We start from the raw sequence: 7,354 nt of genomic DNA, 5'->3' as shown, positions 1-7,354 counted from the left end.
TTTCTTTTTTTTTTTTTTTCTCAAGGTGGAGCCAGAGAGAGTCATTTCACTATCTGAGACATGGCCCCACTCCCATGAGGTCCTCATTCCCTCAGGACCATGCAGCCCAGAGCCCGGAAGCCTTCACTGTGACCGCATCACAGTCCAGCTCCTCCCACTTTCTTCCTCCCCGCGGGATGGATGGGGCCACTCCCTAACGCCCTGCCGGTGCCTAAATCTCTTCCTCAGAGTTTGCTTCCCAGGGAGCCCCAGCCAGGACAGGGGTGTCATGGTTATTTCTGTTTTTCAGATGAGAAACAGGGGCTAAGTAGTGGTGTGACTTGCCGCACGTCACAGCTTGTAAGTCCTCGGTCCCCAAGGGGCAGGCCTGCCTCCGTAGTTTAGGGGGACATGGATGCGCGTTCTCTGGGGACAAGAATGACCTACAACGTGGGATGAAGGGTCACTTCTGTGTTGTCCTAAAGCCTCGGGGTTTCTGCCAGGCCCTCAGGCGTTGCAGCAATGCTCTGGCTACCTGCCCCTCCCCACTGATCCCAGACAACCCAGCTCCCTCCTTGGTGGTTTAGTAGCCCTGCCCTAGGTGCCCTTCATGCCCTCACCTCCGCCACCTGCATTAACACTGTCGGTTTATGGGACTGTCCCCTGAGCGTGTACTCCTGCGAAGGGAGTAACCTGTGTCTCGGCACAGCCGGGTTGACATCCCAGCACCTGCCTGTGACACACACGGCCACCATGACCTGAGTCCTGACCCCCTCCAGCGTCCTCTCCTGCCTCATTTTCACCGCGCTGAGTCACTTGCATTGATTGTCCCCACAGCATGTGTGTGCTGAGCCCCAGCCATGGACCGAGGTGCAGGGGAGCCACACATGGATTAAGAAGACCTGGGTCTTGCCCTGCATGGCTCATGGCAAGGGAATAGGCAGACCCATGAATAGACGACTGTCCCCAGCATGCTGATTGCCATGGCGGGAGCCGGCACGGGCGCTGGGAAAACATAAAGGTGACACTTCACCCCGTGGTGCAGGTCATTCCTGCCCTCGTAGAACTCACACTCCAGAGGTAGGGCCACCCATAAGCAAGTGAGTTAAATAAAATGATCAGAGGAGACAACAAAGGTACAGAGACTACAGCAGAAGGCAGGCAGGGCAGGAACAGGCTGCTGAGGTGGTGGCCTCGAGCCCAGTTCGCAGCACTCTCTCCAGCCGCCATGCTTCTGCATCTTCCTTCCACCTGTAATATTCTCTGCCCTTTGCCTGGTGAACTCCTCCTTACCTCTCAAGACCCAGTCAGAGTCCTCTCCTCTGTCAATTCTTCTCTGTGCCTCCCAGGAAGTGCCTACCTCGCTTGCTTTATCTTATTCAAAGGACCTTCTGTGTTAGAAGCCTGAGCACAGGGCGCTGCATTTGCCTATTTCCTTCTCTGTGAACTTCTCCAGGGGAACTGATCATCTCTGCTTCCCCAGTACCTAGTGGTCCCAGTGCAGGGGTGACCCGTGGGCCAAATCTGGCCCTCCACCTGTTTTTATATGTAAAGTTTCATTGCACACAGCGGCCTCACTTATTTATTTACCGATTGTCTGTGTAGCTCCTTCCCTGCTGCAGTGGCAGAGCTGAGTAATTGTGACAGTGACCCTGTAAACCGCAAAACTTAAAATATTTACTGTCTGGCCCTTGGTGGAAATAGTTTGCCAACCCTACCCAAGTAAATGTTCAACATTTACTTTTGTTTACAACCCTACATAGTAAACATTTACGAATGTTTACAACCCTACATAGTAAATGTTCAACCAACACTCACTTAAATAAAGGAATAGGGATGAAAGGATGAATGGCAGAGACTCTTTTCCAGAATCGGATCAGCACCTTATTTTTTTTATTTTATTATTTTTTGTGTGTGTGGTATGCGGGCCTCCCTCTGCTGTGGCCTCTCCCGTCATGGAGCACAGGCTCCGGACGCGCAGGCTCAGCGGCCATGGCTCACGGGCCCAGCCGCTCCGCGGCATGTGGGATCCTCCCGGCCTGGGGCGCGAACCCGCGTCCCCTGCATCGGCAGGCGGACGCGCAACCACCGCGCCACCAGGGAAGCCCCGGATCAGCACTTTAAACTGAAGAAGTGGAGTTGGTTATGCAGCAGCTGGAGATTCAGACTCGATCCTACCAAAGCAAGAAGAAAAAAAAAACTATAGTTTATTGAAGTATAGTTGATTTATAATGTGTTAGTTTCAGGTGTACAGCAAAGCGACTCAGATATATATATATATATAATATATAAATATAAATTGTATAATAATATATATAAAATGTGAATTTTATATATATATATGAATTCTTTTTCAGAATCTTTTCCATTGTAGATTATTACAAGATACTGAGTAGAGTTCCCTGTGTTGTACAGTAGGTCCTTCTTGGTTATCTACTTTATATATAGTAGCGTGTATATGTTAGTCCCAAACTCCTAATTTATCCCTCCCCCACTTTCCCCTTTGGTAACCTTAAATTTGTTTTCTATGTCTGTGAGTCTGTTTCTGTTTTGTAAATAAGTTCACTTGTAACATTTTTTTTTTAGATTCCACATATAAGTGATATCATGATATTTGTCTTTCTCTGTCTTAAACCGCAAAACTTAAAATATTTACTGTCTGGCCCTTGGTGGAAATAGTTTGCCAACCCTACCCAAGTAAATGTTCAACATTTACTTTTGTTTACAACCCTACATAGTAAACATTTACGAATGTTTACAACCCTACATAGTAAATGTTCAACCAACACTCACTTAAATAAAGGAATAGGGATGAAAGGATGAATGGCAGAGACTCTTTTCCAGAATCGGATCAGCACCTTATTTTTTTTATTTTATTATTTTTTGTGTGTGTGGTAGGCGGGCCTCCCTCTGCTGTGGCCTCTCCTAGATTATTACAAGATACTGAGTAGAGTTCCCTGTGTTGTACAGTAGGTCCTTCTTGGTTATCTACTTTATATATAGTAGCGTGTATATGTTAGTCCCAAACTCCTAATTTATCCCTCCCCCACTTTCCCCTTTGGTAACCTTAAATTTGTTTTCTATGTCTGTGAGTCTGTTTCTGTTTTGTAAATAAGTTCACTTGTAACATTTTTTTTTTAGATTCCACATATAAGTGATATCATGATATTTGTCTTTCTCTGTCTGACTTACTTCACTTAGTATGACGATAATCTCTAGGTCCATCTGTGTTGCTGTAAATGGCATTATTTCATTGTTGTTTTTTTTTTTTAATTTATTTGTTTATTTATTTATGGCTGTGTTGGGTCTTCGTTTCTGTGCGAGGGCTTTCTCTAGTTGTGGTAAGCGGGGGCCACTCTTCATCGCGGTGCGCGGGCCTCCCACTATCGCGGCCTCTCTTGTTGCGGAGCACAGGCTCCAGATGCGCAGGCTCAGTAATTGTGGCTCACGGGCCCAGTTGCTCCGCGGCATGTGGGATCCTCCCAGACCAGGGCTCGAACCCGTGTCCCCTGCATTGGCAGGCAGATTCTCAACCACTGCGCCACCAGGGAAGCCCTTCATTGTTTTTAATGGCTGAGTAATATTCCATTGTATGTATGTACCACATCTTCTTTATCCATTCCTCTGTCAGTGGACACTTAGGTTGCTTCCATGTCTTGGCTATTGTCAATAGTGCTGCTGTGAACATTGAGGTTCTAATATTCTTGACTATCTTCTTTCCTGTTTTTTTTTTTTTTTCATCTTCTGCTCTGCCTTGTAGAAGCAATATCAGTTCTAATGCATGGGTGGTGATTTTAATCCATAAGGTTGATCCAGCTTGGCTTTAAATTTCTCCAAATCACCTCTTACTCCCTAGGCCCCAAGCCAGGAGGCTGATACTGAGGGGTTGCTGTTTGCTGCTATTATAACTGAGAATGGCCAAGGGGAGGATGCTGGCATTTCCTGAGCCCCTGCCACACACCAGACACATCACACATGTCATGACACAAGGGCTCCACCGTGGTCCCAGTCGACAGAAACTATAGCTTCACACACACACAGACACTCATGCAGGCACACTGAATGGGATTTATTAATGCCCCTGTCTTGAGGGTAAACAGTGTAAGTATTGAAAAATAAAAATATTCATTGCTCAGGGTGCTGCTTGAGATTCCTGGAATGTTAGGAAATGTGTTTACAGTTTAGTCCTAGGTCCTGGATATGACCCAGAAATAGGATCGAGCAAAGAACCTGGCTTGTGATGGGTGTCAACATTCATCCATCAAACATTTACTGAGCACCTAACCTTCACTAGGTGTTGAGCTGGGTGCTGGGGGTATGAAGATTAACAAGACATAGTCCTGATCTCCACGGAGATTTGGAAAGACACACATCAATACAGGGGCAGACCATTCCCTGTGAGAAGTGCTCTGACTGTGTGCGCGAAAAGTAGAAACTCCATGAGGGCAGAGACCCTTGACTTTCCTGTTCACCACTGTGTCCCTTGTACCTGGTGTGGTCCCAGGCACCTAGCAGGCCCTCATAGACCTGCTGTATGGTGAGCATTAAGGTGGAACTGACTTTACCTAGGGAATCAGGGAGGTAGAGGAAGTTGACTACTATAAGAAACCCGGTTCTTATGCATTTAGTCATTCATTCGTTAGTCCATTCATTCGTTCATGCATTCATGCATCCTTCATTCTTTATCCCTTTAGGTGTTAACTGAACCATTTGCTTTTGTGATCGGAGGGGAGATGAGTAACAGCTAAATAGCAACCAAACTTGGAACACGCTTCATCAGGGCCAGAGTCAGATGGGCCCCAGAGGAAGAAGGGCCAAACAGCAAAGGGAGGGTGTGAGGCTTCCCAGAGATGGTGGCACTCGAGCTGGCCTTTAAGGGCAAATGGAAGTTTCCAGAGCCTCAGAGGGGTTGGTGTGAGGGTGTCAGTGAGAAGGTGGGCCCATTAAAATGGAGCTTCCCAAACCCTGAAACCACAATCTTGGTAAAACTGACAACACATCACAATACGACCATGCATATGAATGTGCTTTACAGACTGTGAAGCACCCTGTGAATGACCAATGAGACGACTAAGCAGAGTAATAGTAACTTGCATGTTGGTACATTTGGGCCCTACAAGTCTGTGGGAGGTGTTGGCTTTGGGTGGAGACATTACCACTCTTGACACCACAGTCATGTGTAGAGCTCTTGCCATTGGTCAATAAAACACCTGGCCGTTGACCCGGAGAGAGACGGGGCCATAGAGACTTTGTAATCGTCAGGCTTTGTGTGTATTCATTCTTTTACTCACCTCTACACTCATTCATATGTAGCCGTGGATCTTTCTTCATAAGAACTCTTACATGTGATCGCCATATGTAAACCATCCAAAGTGAAGTCAGGACCTCCCCTCTTGGTCAGGACCCCACCCCCTTCAACTACCTTGAGCCCCAGTACAGCCTCCATGGTGCTTCAGGACTTCCTAGGACCATCGTCAGAAAACTTCACCTGGAAGGTGGAAAGTGAGGGCAAGTGACCTGCCATAAACTGAGCAGAAAACCCCAAGCTCCTGTTCCCTAGAACAAGGCTCTTTTCCTGAAAGCGCCCAGGAAATCCAGCCTCACAACTGGCAAGGGAAGAAACTGTGGTCCAGAGAGGTGGCCCGAGGGCCCTGGCTCTACAGTTAGGATGGTGCACCCTGCTCTAGACCCCTGTTCCCTGACCCCCATCCCAGCTCAGATATGATCGGTGGAAAGCTCACAGGCATGAGGCCCTAAGCAACCAACCTTTAACCCTGCTGCTGTTAGGTAACAACCATACCGTCTTGGGCAACGTGTTTTCCTCTCTGAGACTCAGTTTCCTCATGCCTGAAGTGGGAGCATTCGAGAGGATTCAATGAAACAGTGTGTGTCAAGCACAGAACCCACGGCCAGCACAGAGTGGGTCTTTGATAAATGCTTGTTTCTTCTTCCTCATGGCACCAAAAGTTTTGCTAGAGATATTTTCCACTTGACCTTGCCGTCTCAGACTTGTCAAAAGACAATTAGTCACAGGCATCTCTACGGCCACAGAGCAGCGTTCTCCCTCCTCAGATCATCAACGCTCTAAAAAGAGTCACCCTTTTAAAGTTACCCAAAGGCCCTATGACTGCTGTCCTTCCGTCGGCCTCTTGATTCTATGAGGGGAGGGTTTGTGGGCATTGGAACCTCCTGGAACAACAAGAATAACAAGAAAGACCAGGAACAAACAGCAGAAAGTCTCCCAACACACTCTCTGCCCCTTCAACGGGAACTGGGCACTGGAAAGAAAAAACTGGGCCTGAGGAATGACACACAGTCTTCTTTTTTAATGGCAAAGAACTGGTACAGCAGAAGGGGCCCCAAGAGACTCTGATTTAACGCTTTGATTCAGTCCTATTCACGACTCATCGCTGAGAACCTACTTTCAGCCAAACCCTGGTCTAAACCAGGAAAGGCAAAGGGAGGTTAGAACAATGCTTTCCAGAGGTGACAAGGATCACTCGCTAAAAGCACAGACTCCGGGGCTCCACCCCAGAAGCCTTAGGGGCAATGCTGGATTCAAAGTCACTGCGGGTGGGCGAGCCAGGCAGATACAGGGGCATCACCGTGGGGTAGGCACCTTACCTGCGGTCCTCGGGTCCTCACCACCTGCAGCGGAGGTGCCTCCCAGCCCAGGGCTCAGAGAAGGCACCCTGGGGAGGGTGATGCCACGCTGAGTCTGAAGGTCAGGGAGGAGCTGGCAGATGAAGAAGTGTGAGCATGTGACCAGGGTGGAGAGAGAGTTCTGGGAAGAGGAGGAACAGGGCTGGCAACACGGAGCCCCGGGGCCTGCAGAGACGGGCAGCCCAGCATCGCCCTGCGTGGCGTGGGTGGTGGGACGAGGCTGGAGATGGAGGGGGCAGCGGATCATGGCGGGGCCTGGAAGCTCTCCTGGGAGCTGGCCCCCTACTCTGCAGCTTTGGGGAGCAGTCGGAGGGCTTCCGCGGGGGCACAGGAATATCCAATGCAGACACAACCAGTACGTTTAACGAGGGTTGAGCGAACACACACGACGAGCAAATGGAACGCTAGGCGTTTTCCCCTGTCTGTCCTCCCTGAGGCCTCATGACCTCCGTCCGGTGGGGTGGCTGATGGCCATGTTACAGCTGAGGAAGCAGGGGTCCAGTCACTCGGGCAAACAAGTGTCATGGCCAGGGTGGGAGTCAGATGCCCCGGCTCTGTGTCCGGTGTCCTTTTCACCCCGGCAAAGTCCCCCGCCCTGACAGAACGGACTGGTTGTTGAAACCCTTGTTGATTTTACCCTAACTTGGCTGTTCACACAGCCCTTCAGCTGTCATTTCCTTGACTGACCACCGGACTCATTTAGCTGCACTGT

The 7,354-nt window shown here is 49.1% G+C and overlaps 1 long non-coding RNA gene across 1 annotated transcript; it reads right to left on the bottom strand.

The window, feature by feature from the left end:
* Nucleotides 1-1,907: 1,907 nt before the first annotated feature.
* On the bottom strand, nucleotides 1,908-6,686 carry LOC114487873 (uncharacterized). Its single transcript, XR_003683389.2, has 3 exons — nucleotides 6,604-6,686; nucleotides 5,402-5,467; nucleotides 1,908-2,153 (listed from the first exon to the last, which is right to left on the bottom strand). It is a non-coding gene; the product is annotated as an uncharacterized lncRNA (long non-coding RNA).
* Nucleotides 6,687-7,354: the final 668 nt, after the last annotated feature.

The sequence above is a fragment of the Physeter macrocephalus genome, chromosome 15 (genome assembly GCF_002837175.3).
Source record: "Physeter macrocephalus isolate SW-GA chromosome 15, ASM283717v5, whole genome shotgun sequence".
Taxonomy (NCBI): Eukaryota; Metazoa; Chordata; class Mammalia; order Artiodactyla; family Physeteridae; genus Physeter; species Physeter macrocephalus.
The sequence above is the reverse complement of the archived record's forward strand: the minus strand, read 5'-3'. Positions and strand labels throughout refer to the sequence as shown.